Below are 17,752 nucleotides of genomic sequence, written 5' to 3'. Positions count from 1 at the left end.
AGGTACCTGTATTTTACAGTACTTTATTTGTACTTGAAATTTAGGCACTACAGATTTTTAGTTACTACTGTTACATTTTCAGCATTTTGAATAAGTTTTTCTATTTCAAATCTCTTAAAAGTTATGATTTTCATGGAATATTGCTATCATAGTTGGTATTATTTCTGTACCAAAATATTTAGTACAAATCATGTACTGTAAAATACAAGTACCTAAATATTACAATAATTTTAAAGTAAAGAAATAGTACTAAATATTAAAAGTAAATTTCCAGTACAACATATTTTTAGTACAGAAATAGTACCTATGAAAAAGTAGCTGTGTACATATTAAGGACAATAACAAATAAAGAGTTAATCCAATAAGCAAAATGGGTTAAACTGGACAAGTAAATTACACATCTGGCACTGGAATAGAGGGTATGTTGTTGCAAGAGGTCTTACATGCACAGAGCATGGCATGTTGAATCCAGCATTTGCCATAAATAAATTAATGTCATAATATAATAACCATACATGGGTATGCTGATTTTTGTCATCAAGTCTCTGGAGGTATCTCCCTCCCCCCATTTTTTGTAATGAAAAGTCTATTCTTAGGCCACTGCAGGTGACATTTCCTGGCTCACTTGAAGACCAAAGAATACATCATAAAGCAAAGTAGAGGGTCTATAAATGTAGACATTGCAAGGTTTGTGTGATACCAACTGGGTCAGAGATTTCTTATATTTGGACAAAAAGTCATGGGATGTAATAACAAATGTATGATGAAAAGTCATGTGATGCTATGCTATCAGATTTAAGACTTCAATCTGTCTCTAAGTAAGGGGATATACATGGATTTTATAAGTGTTGGGCTTGGAGGTAAATCTTAATGTTTCTGGGCATCTATTGAGACTTGACAATTAGAATGTTCAAAACTGTCAAAATAAAAAAGTTTCTAGCTGTCTCTGTGTTGCTAACTGAACATTATGTTTAAACTCTAAACTGGGAAACAGAAATACTATAGTATTAGACCTGAGGTAATGGAGGTTTGGACATTTATGGCTCTGATGGTTGTATGATGCCAGTGTGACTTGCCTCAAAGATGTGTGATACAAGTAAAACAAAGTAAAGGTGATTAGTTTCTGTTCTTTGCTTGGCCTAACTAAACATTATGAAACCTATATAAACAATACTACCACAAAACCCAAGATCAAGTACAAATTTGGGTAGCGTCACTTTTATTGTTCTTGAGTTGTGTGTGTCTCTCCATAATGTTGTATGCAAGCAGGGTCATTATCTTTGTCCATTGGGCATTCTCCATTTATTTATTTTTAGATTTAATAGGAGCATTTTTAAATATAAAAGCAGGGATGTTGTGTTGAAATATCCAAAGAGCTAAAGATGTGTACAGTGCTAGCCATGTGTTGATAAACGACAAGGAGATGCGGGTTATACATAACAACAATTAGTAAAACATCTAGGGGCAACATAGTCTTCATGTGTTAAACTATAAAATGTCCTTACTTTTATTCAGTTACTTGCTCAATATTCAATGGCAAATATGTCATGCCTGGTTGAGGACGAGAACGAAATAATGATTAATATCACACCGGTTCTACATAGTAGGTCAACAGAGATGAAGGTCGCAAAAGTTTGACATTCGATTATAGGCAGTCGGGATTTTTGACATCGCTTCTCCCCTAAGAGTTTACTAAATTTTAAACTCCCTATACCAACAGAACGTAGCTGTGGTTCATCCAAGCATACAGGCGCCCGATTTACCAAGTCGGTTTTACTGCTGGAAGGGTGTTATAGGTTGGTATTTTTTCAATAACAAAATCCACGTTCCGGGTCTTGAACTATTACACTCATTTTAAGTGAATTAGTAGTAGATTGGGCCTGAAAAAGCTCAATAGATATAAGATGTGTTGTGAGAGCCAATGAGACAACTCTCCATCTAAGTCACAATTTGTAAAAGTCAACCATTATAGGTGAAAGTACGGTCTTCACCACGGAGTCATGGCTCAAACCAATCAGCAAGCTATAGAGGGCCCCAAAAAAGACTAGTGTCAAACCATTCAAACGGGGAAAACCAAGGTATAATCTATATAAAAAAACGAGAAACGTTTATGAACCACATCAACAAATGATAACTACTGAACATCAGATTCCTGACATAGGACAGGTGCAAATAAATGCAACGGGTTTAAACGTTTTAATAGATACCAACCTTCACCCTTATTTGAAACAATAGTGTTAAATCACAATATAGAAAGACACACTATAAAATATCAATTAAAATAGCTTAATTACACAAGTCAGAGACATTATATGTCTCTGCACAAGTGTATATTCACTGATACAATTGATTTTTGACACAATTTAAATGAAAATCATTAAAATAAAGCTGAATGAATAAAGGTAACAGTAGCATACCACTGTGAGATGTTAAACACATTCAGAAAACACGCCTCCCTACAATATTTCCTTGATCTTCCTACATGCCTTTTCCCCAAAGATTGCCAAATTTTGAACTTCCAATACCGACCATTTATGCATCCCGGCGCTGATCCCCCATTTGTCCAAATACTTCCGTTTCTCGTCAGTTCGTCACTTACTAGTTCACTTAAACGCAAAAAAGATCAAGTATGTCTGTCATTGTTATTCCCTGTTTAAGTAAGACACATTAACACATTCTCGTCATGATGTACATGTTATATTTGCCACTGTACGTTTCACACCAATCCAGCATCATCAAATGTGTAAAGGTTGATCTGGAGCAACCCGTGCACATATTGTCAATCTCTGTCAAATGAACAAGTCCTATTCTTTCGGTTTTTTTTTTTTTTTTTTTTTGGTTTTTTTTTTGCGTCTAAATTCAAAACTATTGTACATACGCATTATACATCAGATTAAAATTGTATAAGATAAGTACATTATAAACAAATATGAAATTTTGCACCCTCTAGAAAAAAAAAAAAACTCCGACGGCTTGCATGTTCATAGGACTGCTCCTGAACCCTTTCTTGTTCGTGGCTGGATATTATACAAGTTAACGTCATAGACGTTACCATTCGACACGACCCCACAACTTTAAAAGTAATGAAGTAGAACGAACAATCTTTCGTAGGGGTAAGTATCATTTTCTTTATTTCAATGCTCGATCGTGCTAGACAAGGTGCTACTGGCAATGTATGCGATGGCCAAATATTCATGAAAATATTTGCCAGTGGACGTTAAGCAAAAACAATTAATAGAACCATTGTTTTTTTGACTATTCACCTCACTTGTTGTTTTATGTCGTCTGCTATGTCTGCTATGGGTTATGCTTAGTCGTCCATCTGTCCATCCGTCCAGTTTTTGTTTCCGCACTCTTACTTAAGTTTTTCTAATTGAAATGTAACGAAACTCATACACAATGCCAAGAACTACAACACACAGAAAAGGAATTCATTTTAACAAATGCAATATATCACATTTACCCTTCTAGAGTAATGCTTCTTTTTAAATTGAAAAACTGCCATATTTTTTTCATTTTCCACACTCTAATTTAAGTCTGTCTCTTCTAAATTCAAGTTTATGAAACTCAAACACAATGCTGTGAACCACTTTGTCTCTCCTAAATTCAAGTTCATGAAACTCATACACAATGCTATGAACCACTTTGTCTCTTTATGAAACTCCTACACAATGCTATGAACCACTTTGTCTCTCCTTAATTCAAGTTCATGAAACTCATACACAATGCTATGAACCACTTTGTCTCTCCTAAATTCAAGTTTATGAAACTCCTACACAATGCTATGAACCACTTTGTCTCTCCTAAATTCAAGTTCATGAAACTCCTACACAATGCTAAGAACCACTTTGTCTCTCCTAAATTCAAGTTCATGAAACTCATACACAGTGCTATGAACCACTTTGTCTCTCCTAAATTCAAGTTTATGAAACTCATACACAATGCTATGAACCACTTTGTCTCTCCTAAATTCAAGTTCATGAAACTCATACACAATGCTATGAACCACTTTGTCTCTCCTAAATTCAAGTTTATGAAACTCCTACACAATGCTTAGAACCATAACACGCAGGCAGAGCACGAGTTTTGGCAGTAAAGCCGATAACTTGTAGTTAAGGTACATTGACTGAATGATTTGCATACATTCCATGTTCATTAAAAAGTATGATAATGTTTTGATAACGGGTGATTTAAACTTCAATATGCTTGATGACAATAAAAGCTCAACTTTAAATGATTCTTGTGATATTTTCTGTATGAAGAACATTATCAATAAAGCAACATGTTATAATAGAAATTCGAAACCAACTCTTCTTGATGTAATTTTAACTAATCAAGAAAGTAAATGTGGTAAAAGATGTAATTTTGGATGTGGCTTAAGTGATGTTCACAACCTGATTGGGGTTCAAATAAAATGTGAACGACCTAATATTAAACCAAAATACAGAAAATGTAGAAGTTTTAAAATTTTTGATGTAAATGATTTTTTATCTGATTTGAATGAGTTGAATTGGGATGTTGACCCACATAGTAACATAAATACTGAGTATGAAAACTTCAATAAGAAGTTTATTGAAACAGCTAATAAACATGCACCCTTTAAAGAAAGCAAAATACTATCTAAACAGATACCATACATGAACAGTTAAAATCTGCAATTTATAAAAAGAAAATGCTGTACAACAAATTTCAAAAAATGAATAACAGCAAGACATGGGATACATACAAAACACAAAGAAATTTTGTCAATAAACTTAAAAAAACAATCCATAAATAGATACTTCATAGAACGCTGCACGGGTGGTCCTAAGTCGAAAGATTTCTGGCCAACAGTAAAGCCATTCCTTACAAACAAAGGATGCACCAGCCAAAAAGAAACCATACTGCAGGAAAACAATAAAATCATCACGAACCAACAAGAAATATCTGAAATTTTTAATGACTTTTTTGTTAATGTTGCAAAAAACATTGGTGACAACAACATACAGGTGAATAACAAACACCCAAGTATAGAAGCTATAAGTAATAAATACTCAAACAGGTCAACATCAAATAAACTTATTTTTCAGCCTATAAATGAGGAATTTGTTTCTAAAAGAATTGGTAAAATAAATGTTAAAAAGGCTACTGGTATAGATGGTATATCACCAAAAATTTTACACGCTGCTAAACCTGTAGTGATTAAACCTATCACACAGCTTGTAAATTTATTATTATCCACTTCCATTTTTCCAGACTCATTAAAAATTGCCCAAGTGGCACCTGTTCACAAAAAAAACCAGTGTTTTTGAAAAGGGTAATTATAGACCAGTTAGTGTTTTACCTGCTATATCTATAATTTTTGAAACAGCCATAGAAAATCAACTTACTAAATACTTTGATGATATTTTCGACCATTTTCTTGCGGCTTTTCGAGCTGGTTATGGCTGCCAGTCAACATAACTCAAAATTTTGGAAGATTGGAAAAAGGCACTGGATAACAATAAATATTTAGCGGCTATATTAATGGACCTAAGTAAAGCCTGTGACTGTCTCCCACATGATTTGCTTCTTTTGAAATTGGAAAAATATGGCCTTAGTCCATCTGCTCTGGAATTACTCAAAAGCTATCTGACTGCAAGAAAACAGTGTGTTAAAATAGGCCAGAGTATCAGTCAAATGCAAGATATATATAAAGGTGTTCCTCAGGGATCTATACTAGGCCCTGTATTATTTAATGTTTTCATAAATGATATTTTTCTTTTTGTCAAACACTGTGATTTATACAACTATGCTGATGATAACACCCTCTAAAAAGCAGGTACTACTTTGGAATCAGTAATTAAACCCTTAGAGGAAGATAGTAATTCCCTAATCTCATAGTTCTCTTTCAACAAAATGCAGGCAAACCCTGAAAAATTCCAGGCAATTTCCATAGGTAAAAAAACACACACTCAAAATATTATTTTCAATCTAAATGGATTCAACATAAAATGTGACGACGAAATGAAACTTCTCGGTTTAACAATAGACTTTAAACTGGATTTCAACACTCACATCTCAAATATTTGCAAAAAAGCAGCACGACAACTAAACGTTCCAAAAAGAATTGGCACTCATCTCACCAGACTTTCCAAACTCACAATATACCACTCATTTATCATGTCAAACCTCAGCTACTGTCCTCTTACATGGCACTTCTGCAGTGAACAAAACACAAAGAAAATAGAAAAAATACAAGAAAGAGCACTCAGATTTATCTATGACGACTACACAAATTCTTACAATACACTTCTTGAACAGTCTTAGCTACCAGCACTAAAAATCAGAAGATTGAGAACCATGGCATTAGAGACATATAAAATAATTAATAAATCAAATCCAGAATTCCTACATAATTTAATAAATATTAAAGAAAATTTATATAACTTCAGGTACAAAGGCATAGCAGATATACCACGGCCAAAAACATCAAGGTATGGTAAGAAAAGCTTAAGTTATGAGGCAGCAAAACTCTGCCGGAACTCCTTGCCAAATGAGGTAAGGAGGTTATCAACTTTTGGCCGGTTCAAAAATGTTATCTCCACCTGGTGTTTTTCAGAAAAATGTACATGCAGTTCTTGTAAATAATGTACTTACTTGCTGCCTCATAACTTAATCTCGAAGCCTGCTGGTTTTTTTTATGTTTTATCTTTTTGCAGTTATTTTTATTTTTTATTTAGCCATTTATTTCTTTTGCTTATGCATTACCTTTGCTATAGCTGCATGCAGTCTTTTGTTTGTGCTTATAGTGTTTAAGTTTGCATGTACTACTCTGACATAAATACTTATCGGCCTAGCCAAGATCAGATGTGCATTTCATATTGGGTCTATGTTATAAGCTTTTAAAGACAAGAAGATAAACTTTACATAAGTAATACATCTTTGAACTGAAGAAGAGAACGTAGGGCTTCACAATGAATATCAAATATCATGTATAGGTGTTACCGTTTTGAAAAAAAAAACACTAAAATACACGCTGAAAATGGGCAAAATTTCACGTTATGTTGTTTCATTTAAAATTTCGCTGTTTTTATCAATTGATAGTTAATAAGTGAACTTAATTTGAACTACATTATTGGTTCACTGTTATAGACAATTTATTCATCTTTCTTTTACTGGTTGTTGCAACAAAAAATCTTCAGTGGTTACTGTTAGACTCAGATCTACGTCCGGGCTCTAATCGACGTCCGTTCCTCAAATCGACGTCCAAATCTGACGTCACATTCTCAAATCGACGTCCAATATTTTGATACTCTAATCTACGTCCAATGTGACGGCACTACTTGCCAAAACTACACCCGATTGATTGTTGTCGTCTTAAATCAATGTCCAATATCAATAAATAATAAATTATTGGTCACAGATAAGGCTTTTAGTTTATTCGTTTGAATTGTTTTACACTGTCATTTCGGGGCCTTTTATAGCTAACTATGCGGTATGGGCTTTGCGCATTGTTGAAGGCCGTATGGTGACCTATAGTTGTAGAGAGGTATCTCATTGGCAGTCATATACTACATCTTCTTTTTTATATCAATTGTTTACACTTATACATGTACATAATTTATTTTTCAATCCGAAATAGGTATCATGCATATTAAAGTTTTTCTTGATATAAAGTTAATCCAATTGATCCACATCAAGGAGCGTGTGTCATTCCTATTCATAATAATTAGGCAATTAGTAATGCAACCCAACGACTAAGAAAACCAAACGACATGTAGGAGCTTTATTCAGTCTTCATCAATAGACAAAATAAAGAAGCACACCCAAGTGTTTTGAGAGTATTATAATTCGGGTTTTTATTTTAACAAATTTCTGAGTTTTACACCTGGAGTGAAACGTAAACACAAGATAATTGGCATTATGTTTTTATGTTATACTTTTACATCACTGTTCTAGGTTAAGTGCTCACACACATGTGTAACCCCTGACAAATTCTGTATGGGCTTGCAGTACATTGGTTTCCCTGGTTTATGTCTGTCATATTTGTTTTTCGGAATTGTTTTTAATAAATAAGACCGTTAATTTTCTTATTTGAATTGTTTACATTATTTATGTCGTGGCCTTTTATAGCCTTTGCGGTATGGTTTTTTATCATTTCGAAAGCCGTATGGTTTATAATTGCTCACATCCATTTTTTTAAACAGTGTGGCTGTTGCCATTGATTGACACATTAAATTCATCCATTGACTGGGACAATTTACGTGAACGTTTGTCTGTAACGACCACTGTTCACGACGTACCTACGATAGACATAAACTGTGGGGTCACCAAAGGTTTCTTAATTAATCAGGAATAACCTTTATGTTTTGATTTATATAATTGATATAAATCAAAACATCGCGTTCTTTCTGATTAATTTTTCGAATTACTTTATTAAGGTGTTGAGAACCTTTGGTGACCCCATAGTTTAAGTGTCTTTAAAAAGTACATAGTGAGAAGTGGTCGTTAAATACAAACGTTCACCTAAATTGTCCCAGTCAATGGATGAATTTAATGTGTCAATCAATGGCCACAGCCACACTGTTTTGAATTTAGTATAATAATTAAAAAAAAACCCACACATTTCTTATTTATTCCGTATTTTACTTATAACTGGACTTAGTTTTTCTGCTAGATCTTATTTGTCTCACTCTCACATACTATGATATTTTTAAAGGTCTAAATGTTTCAGCTGCTTTCGGTTCAGTTTAGTTTTGTATTCTGTGTCCAAAACGGACGTTGATTATAGAAGCTCAAAATCGGACGTCGATTAGACAGGCATAAAATTAGCCGTCGATTTGGAATGTTATTTTATTGTGACGTCACATTTGGATGTCGATTTGAGGAACGGACGTCGATTAGAGACCGGACGTCGATCTGAGTCTTACAGAAAAGTTATGATAAAAAGTTGCAAACTATGCACTTGTTATGAAATTTTGTACTTTTGTTTTTAGCTTGCTCAGTGTAGTGATAAAAGAGAAAAATAAATCAAATTTATGCTATTATGTGTTTTGTTTTCTCTTCTAGTATATACATTATCAAAAACTACCTCATTTATCAAAATTGCAGTACCCTAGCTGGAGATATATGCCATCAAAGTTGGATATACAAATATTCCTGTTCTTTTGTAGATATGAAAACATTATAAACATTTTTTTCTACCATCTATTAATAGAGGGAAAAATTCAAAAATATGTCAGAATGTCTTGTCCGTAGACACATGTCTTGTCCGTAGACATGTCTTTTTATCGATATTGCTTGGCTTTATGGGTCTTAATTAGTCCTATGTGTTGTTTAAACTTAGAAATATCTTATTTTTAATAAATAAATGGTAATTTAAGTGTTCTCAATTTTTGTAAAATTACTTTACAGGAGTGGGTTTTAAAAAGTGTCAGATTATCAGTCATAAAAAGCATACCTTATTTTACTTCAATATTGTTTATTCCAGTTGCTGCATACCTTAAAAGATTAACTAAATCAAATGAAGAAAAAGTATTTCTCTCTCTCTAACTTTATCTTTTGCATTTCAGTATTAACAGCAGATGAGGAAGTGTCTACGGACAAGACACTTGTACATAACAAGTATTAAATTCAATTATTTGTCTGCTATGGAACTTACATTTTATTTATAGGTGATGAAAGTTATCTATTCAAATTAAAACTCAGTATTTTCAACATAAATATAGTCACAATTAATTCTTACAGATTTTTTTTTAACTGAAATTGTCTTGTCCGTAGACATTACCACAATATATTTGTATCCAATTTCCTTGAGTTCAGCCTAATTTGATAGGTAAAATGTATGTTATTTTTTCAAGAGAACACATTCAACTATGTCAAAATTGAGTTTTAATAATAGTTTGATTGTTTTAAACAGTCAGATATATGGATTTCAGTTAAAAGAATGTGTCTTCATTTTGGCTTAATCAATAAATTATTGAGATATATAAAGAATTATGGGTACATTTTTATATTTTCCAAAATTAAAAAATACCGCTTAAAACTTAATTAGTAACTTTTAATCTTAACTTTAACAATCATCTTTGAAAGCATTTAATTGAATATCAATAAAATGTCTTGTCCGTAGACATTATCAAAATGTATTTGTTTCCATTTTCCTCGAAGTTAAGCATCATTTGATAGATAAACCTGATAAAATGTATGTTTTTTTTCAAGATAACACTTTCAGCTATATCAAAATTAGGTTTTAATAATGCATTTCATTAAATATGAATACAACGTCTTGTCCGTAGACAAAACATATAAATTGTATTGCTAACTTTGATTGCTTATTGTAAGAATATGCATCAAGTTATTTTAATGTTCTATACACCAAAAGAAAGGGTTCTTTTGGAAGTTTTGTTATTTATAGATAATTTTAGATACAGTTTTATCAGATAAGATTAATGATCAAAGAAAGCTACTGTTGTTTGAAATAACTGTGAGTCAAACATGTTCTTGTTATTTTTTTTTTTTCAATTAAAATGTTTGATATTCAATAGTTCTAAACATATTTTGTTGTCTTTGTCATTGACCAAAAATCTGTCACTGGTGACTATGTCTTGAAGGCAACCATTAAAGAAAATTATACAGTTTTTAAACACCATTTATTTAATAAAAATATTAAATATTTCTTTCAAAAACTGCATGTAATTATATAAATGCTTCCAGTGTTAGCCTAACGATGGCAATTTTTCATAATTTAAACCATTTTTGAACCAAAATATCAAAAGAGTTTTTCCCTGAGGTGATACACATTTTTGACTTCATGCATGTGAAGCACAAAATGCACATCTGATTGTGGCTAGGCCGTATGTGCTACTATATATGTGCTGATATTAGACATTTGTTTTAATATATCTTGCTTAGCTTTTATTCTGCATGTGCTATTTATGCATTAATATATATATACTAGAACACACCCGTGATATCGCGGGTCTGTGACTGAATTAAAGAATATAACTATGCGTGAGCCTTATTTTAGTATTGGTAGTGTCATCTGATAAAGTCATGCCGATTATAAGATGCACAGTTTTCTCTGCTTTCAACATCTTTCTGTTTGAACCCGTCGACCTGGAACTTATCAATTATTGGTACTATTATTTATTTGGAAAACAAAATGGCCTGGAAAGGAGTATTTTTTAATCAACAGCATTGTCCTTTATGAGTTATAAATAAAGTTGAATTCTTTGATTCGCTGTTTGACGCCATTCCGGCTAACAAATTGAAAACTGTACATGCTGTACCTATACGCCTTATTTTAAGTCCAGATTTTTATTATTCGTATTGTCATCTTAGAAAGTCATACTGATTAAAATACTACAATCGGGAACAATGTGACAATGATTGAATTTAGTTATAAATAAAGTTGAATTCTTTGATTCGCTGTTTTACGTCATGCCCGCTAACAAATTGAAACTTATTTTTAGTCCAGATTTTTAGTATTCGTATTGTTATCTTAGAAAGTCTTACGGATTAAAATACTACAATAGGTAACACTTTGACAATTTAGTAGTGTCAACCCTGTGATTATGACCCGTTTATATAGCATATTAATCCTGAATACACCGTTTGGTGGTGCGCCTGTCAGATGCGGAACGTACAGATAAGGTAATAGGTAACAGGTGATTATACTAATTTGGTATCGGTATCGGACTCGACCCGGAACTTCCTAATTATTGGCGATATTAATTACGTGGAAAACAAAAGGGCCTGGAGTGGTGTAATTTTTAATCTACACCTTTGTACTATATTAGTTGTATATAAAGTTGAATTCTTTGATTCGTCGTTTTTACGTGATGACGGCTGACAAATTGGACCTCGTAATTTTAGTATTATAGATTCTGTATGTTTGTGTTGTATGTGTATCTGATGTTATTACATGTATGTTTTGTTTATTAATATCAGTCGGTTAAAGAGCTCTTAAGAGCTCATGTTCTTTGTTATTATGTATATATGAAACCCGACTTTAGATAAAGATTACTTTACTTTACTTTACTTTAAGTAGGTATTGTAATTTCAATATGTGTATTATACTATAGGGTCATTGCATGAATATTGAGGAAGATTGTACCGAGTAGAATTTTATATTGCACGAGCTTGCGAGTGCAATATATGTTCTACGAGGGACAATCTTCCCCAATATTCATGCAAGAATCCTTTTATTTTATAGCAATATAATTTCTGATTCATGTTTTGAACGTGCTAGTCCACAAGGTGTACGACTCGCAGGAAGATGGATCGCCATGTCTTGTTGCATTAGTCGAACTCCGAGCCAAGCAGTCTAAGCTTTTATCCCTAAAACATTGTTTCCCTAAAAGATGCATGGTTGTTTATAGATAAAAGAAGATGTGGTATGAGTGCCAATGAAACATCTCTCTATTCAAGTCACAATTTGTAAAAGTAAACCATTACAAGTCAAAGTATGCTCTTCAACACGAGTCGAGAAATAAATAATTCTGGACGTAGAGAACTGTCAAGTCACTGAAGTCTAAGTGGTATCATTTTCCTTAGAACGCCTGACAAAATAACTACACAGGTGGTCATTCTAAGACAAACTAATTAAGTTGTACAAAAAGCAAATTCATAGTCTGGATAGTGGTATAAAGTTACTGCCCCTCCCTTGACATAGGTCAGCACACTTTAGTAAGGCCGTGATGACAGCCTGTGTATTTTTTTTAAAAATTAAATGTCTTATTTGACCACTGAGCAGACTTTTTAGACCTTTTGGATTATAGCTCTTCATCTTTTATATAAGCTTTGGATTTCAAATATTTTGGCCACGAGCATCACTGAAGAGACATGTATTGTCGAAATGCGCATCTGGTGCAAGAAAATTGATACCGTTAATTTTATTACCATCACTGGGTCGATGCCTCTGCTGGTGGACTATTAGTCCCCGAGAGTATCACCAACCCAATAGCCAGTACTTCGGTACTGGCATGAAAATACGGATTTTTTTTGTATTATTAAAATTTGCTGTTACAAAATGATAGAAATTATTATAAATTAAGGAATGGATCTCCCTCATGCAAAGCTCTGATTCCTTTCACGTAATTGGCTATACTTTTTGGACCTTTTGGATTAAAGCTCTTCATCTTTTATATAAGCTTTGGATTTCAAAAATGTTGGCCACGAGCATCACTGAAGAGACATGTATTGTCGAAATGCGCATCTGATGCAAGAAAATTGATACCGTTAATTTTATTGTACAGAGACTATTTATTGTTTGGTTTTAGATTTAAGACTTGGCTGGCCAGATTGAATCAATAGAAATGAACGTGCTTAAGGTTCCTAGCGATGAAACTGCTTTGAGGCAAGAGGTTGAAACATTCATTGATGAAAATGGAAAAATTGATATGCAAGCAATGAAAGACAAAGGCTATTTGGAGGACCAGTAAGTCGACAGCATTTCCAATAATTTTCTCCCTATATTACTTAAATTCAAAGCCGTTTAGTTAAATCTCAAATCTATATATGGTGGGTTCCAAATATATGGCTGATTCTTAATCTATGGTAAGTGTGACGTCATGCGGCATCTCAAATCCATGGCTGATGTTTTACAATCCTAATCTATGACAAGTTTTGTAATTTCCTAATTTGTGTTGTTTCTAAATCTATGGCAAATTTGGGCAAATTGAAAAAAATGCAATACATATACCACCAATAACTTCCTAAAGATGAAGAAATGTACGACACATTTATTTAACCTCAATACCGACTTAAAGATTGAAATGATGTGCTCCATAAAAAAACATTTTCTAATCTGTTGATGGTACCTGTTTAAACAATTCATTAAAACAATAGTTAGTCCCTTAAAAATCAAAAAAGGCATATTTTATAACAAAAATAATAACTAAAAATGAAAAGTTTGAATTTTCAAATGATATATAAAAAAAAATTAAAAAAAGATGACCATCATATGGTATGATTGTCGATGAGACAACTCTCCACACGAGACCAAATAACACAGATATTTATTTCATCGTTAATACATCTTTTTTATTTGATGACAATTGAAATCAAATTGGTATTCGGCAATTCTATCTTTCAATTTGACTTTAATTTTGCCAGCTGTAGCCAGTAATAACATTAATGGTACCAATTTTCCTGCACCAGATGCGCATTTCGACAATACACGTCTCTTCAGTGATGCTCGTGGCCAAACTATTTGAAATCCAAAGCTTATATAAAAAATGAATCTAGCTATAATCCAAAAGTGCAAAAAGTATAGCCAAATCCGTGAAAGGAATCAGAGCTTTGCATGAGGGAGATACATTCCTTAATTTATACTAATTTCTAAAATTTTGTAACAGCAAATTTAATAACACAAACAATCCGTATTTTCATGCCAGTACCGAAGTACTGGCTACTGGGCTGATAAAATAAAATATTTACTAACTCCTTTCTAAAATTCTGGTACTGAAAGCAACTGTGCCCTTATTCATGGCAGGCTTCGACCGTCAAAGCACATTTGGTCCCTCTTCCGGATAATAGGTCACATCATCCTTTAAACCATGTATCGAGGGAAATCTATGGGTTCCCGCTATCGTTTGCGGCAGCGATGAAGTAATGTGGCGTTATTCAATTGTGACGTTATATGTTACTCTTTCCCCGATCTGCCATAGATTTGGAGAAAACAAAATTCTGCCATAGATTTGATTTGTTTGACGTCTGTGACGTCCCATTTGCCATAGATTATGAATCTGCCCTAGATTAGGAATCTGCCATATATTTGGAATCCGCCATAAATTTGAGTCCTACAAATATACTATAATTTAATATCGGAATGAAAATATGGCACTTAGAAACTATTCCAGGCCATCAATTGTGAACATGCCTGCCCAGAGTCTGGATTCTCACAATTAAAGACTATCTCATATGCTTACGTCTACTTCATCTGAGCTCGGCTGTATAATTGTCTCATTGGCAATCATACCAAATCTTCAAACTTTCATATTTTCATCTTTTTCAGGATATATGACATAATGAATGCATATTTCATTGCAACAGCCAGGGTTTTAGCAGCTTACAGAAGAGATAGAAAGGCACAGGACACTATGCTAAAGATGTTACAGGACAAAATTCAACTCCATGAAGAAAAAATCATTTGTGCTGATAAATACATGTCATATTTATGTGACGTAAAATATACCCAAAAAATCAATAATAATCTATACACTAAAGTAGAAGAAAATATGTCAAGATGCAGCGATAAAAAGGATGTCCATGACGGAAATATGACTGACGAGGAGAAAAACATTCGTCACTCGCCAAGTGCTCCAGATTTATCCCCTTCAAAGTATTTTAACAGTTTTTCGGTCGAACCAACTGTAAGGGAGATTAAATCGTCCCACAACATATTCCCAGAAACTTTAGGAAACACCAGTCCAGATGAAAAAGAGGAAAGCATCGACATTGACCGGCGTATACCAACTCCTTATCCCAGTGCCCGCAAATATGACCGCTTCCCTCAACCAAATAGAAACTCTTCTTATACAACTGCGCTGGTTACCAAACAAGACACAACACGACAGTCGAAACAAATACCACAGTGTAGAAAAACGGTTAAACCCTGCCGTAATACTGGACAATTGAAAAAAGTCATTAATCAGTATGAAGACATTTTAGGGTTATCAACTAATTTGAAAACCGATGGTGTTTCTGATGAGATCAATTTTGTAGATGACAGGTCGGGAGATACGCTGTCAAACGTTGGTGTTAATCTAGAGAGTGGTTGTGTAGATGATAGGTCAGAAGATACACTGTCAAACAGTGGTGGTGGTGTTACTCTAGAAAGTGGTTTTGTAGATGATAGGTCAGAAGACATTGTGATCATCGATGCTGATACTCTGGAGAGTGGTCATTTAGATGACAGATCAGAAGACACTTTGCCCAACAATAATGTTACTCTTGAAAGCGGTCTTACCACGCCAGGGATTACTATGTCCATTACAAGTGATGCGTCATCATCAGTTAGTAGTTGTTGTCAGGATTATTTCAAAGTTAATGTAGACGAGACCATCAAAATGTCCACTCATACATCAAGGAACGAGGCTGAATCTCGCACCAGTTTTCAGACTGTGTCGCAATCAACTGTAAACCGTCAAAGTAACCAATCACAAACAACCACTGTGTCGAAATCGTCTAGTTTGTCTAGCGCTGTGGCCAGTTTAAAATCATCATCCGTGTCTGTTCAGGTAACAAGTAACAGCTCCAAGACTCACACTCGCATCGATTCTCAAACTCTGTCACAATCAACCTTAAACTTTCAGAGTAACCAATCACAAACAACTACTGTGACAAAACCAACAGTCGACAGTCAAAGTAACCAATCACAAACAGCTACTCAGTCGGGATCGCCTTGTTTTTCTAACATGCTTACTAAATTAAAGTCTTCTTCAATGTGTTATACATCAACACCCTCTATGTTTACAGCTGATAAATCGTTACAGAGATCGTTTTCTTCAGAGAGCCATAAGATGAGTCATTTTTCGATAGAATGTGTCCGGATACACCAATCTATACCAGGTGATGAGAGTAGCCAATCAGATGTATCCATATACTGCGCAAATGATGAACTACCAATCAATAGCCATAGCGACATTTCTCAAACTTCAAACGTAGAATCAAGTGCTTCAGAGAACAGTGATGAGTCTTCAGATTCATTAGTATAGATACAGATGAGTCCATATTTGATAAACTGATAATTTTATTGTTATTATGTAATATGTTAATTTATGTTTTAATATATATATATATATATCCTGATACTAGAATGTTATAGTCGTCATAAATGTTTATAACCGTACAATTTGAAGTGCTTAACCACGCCAGTAAGAAACAACAATTTTTGGAGGGCTTTTTTTACTTCACGATGTTCAGGTCTGTTTAAGTTGTTTCCTTGTTGGTATTTCAATGACCAGACTACCCCGTTTACAAAATCTCCATTCTCTTTTCATCTAGATAACTTTGATGCAACAGATTTAGATGTCTTCGTTCGAATGGAGGACCCAATTTGTAATCTATAGATCATCAATTGGTCGTAGTCGACTCGTTGTACTGTTTAATGCTTAACTTATCAATTTGGGGGATTTGTATTTACTAGTACTTAAATAAGTACTCTGTGAATATGCATAATGAACCAACACGTCATAAAGTGTTTGTAAGTGAGTTTGTAGTGGCGAATCCAGAACTTTTCATAAGGGGGTGACCTACTGACTGACCTAAAGGGGAGGGGGAGTGACCGCTCCAGTAATGCTTCAGTGATTCCCTATATAACCAACCAAATATTCCCCACGAAAGGGGGCCCAGGTTCCCTTGTCCCACCCCCTGAATCCGCCTATGGTTTGTGATATGACATTGACATCACTTGTATGCTTCAATGAAGACTAAAAACATCTTTGGGATAGTATATTAAATCCATTGAATGTTGGATGTGTACTAGTTGATATATTTTTCTTAGATACATTTTGTTTTACATAAGTTAGGTGGTTAGTGTTCTAGTTTGATTTGTATTACATTTAGGAGATAACTCACGGTTGGTCGCAAATTAAGTTTACTGTCGACGTTATCCAATCAAAATGAACGTTACAAACAATGTTGCATTAAAATGTTGTTCATTGCAGAATCTATTATGGCTTACTGTGTGGTATTGGTTTTGTTCATTGTTGAAGCCGTACGTACAGTGTAGTTGTTAACTTCTATGTCATTTGGTACCTGGTGGAGGTTTGTCTAGTAATTGGGAATC

At 33.8% G+C, this 17,752-nt stretch overlaps 1 long non-coding RNA gene across 2 annotated transcripts; it reads left to right on the top strand.

The window, feature by feature from the left end:
* The first annotated feature begins 3,053 nt into the window (after positions 1–3,053).
* On the top strand, positions 3,054–16,782 carry LOC143080754 (uncharacterized). 2 transcript variants are annotated; one of them, XR_012979790.1, is made up of 4 exons: positions 3,054–3,113; positions 6,414–6,455; positions 13,242–13,399; positions 14,978–16,782. It is a non-coding gene; the product is annotated as an uncharacterized LOC143080754 (long non-coding RNA). The 2 variants fall into 2 exon arrangements; XR_012979789.1 differs by lacking the exon at positions 6,414–6,455 and having other exon boundaries at positions 3,066–3,113.
* Positions 16,783–17,752: the final 970 nt, after the last annotated feature.

The sequence above is a fragment of the Mytilus galloprovincialis genome, chromosome 6 (genome assembly GCF_965363235.1).
Source record: "Mytilus galloprovincialis chromosome 6, xbMytGall1.hap1.1, whole genome shotgun sequence".
NCBI classification, from domain to species: Eukaryota; Metazoa; Mollusca; class Bivalvia; order Mytilida; family Mytilidae; genus Mytilus; species Mytilus galloprovincialis.
This window is presented reverse-complemented; position numbering and strand designations above follow the sequence as displayed.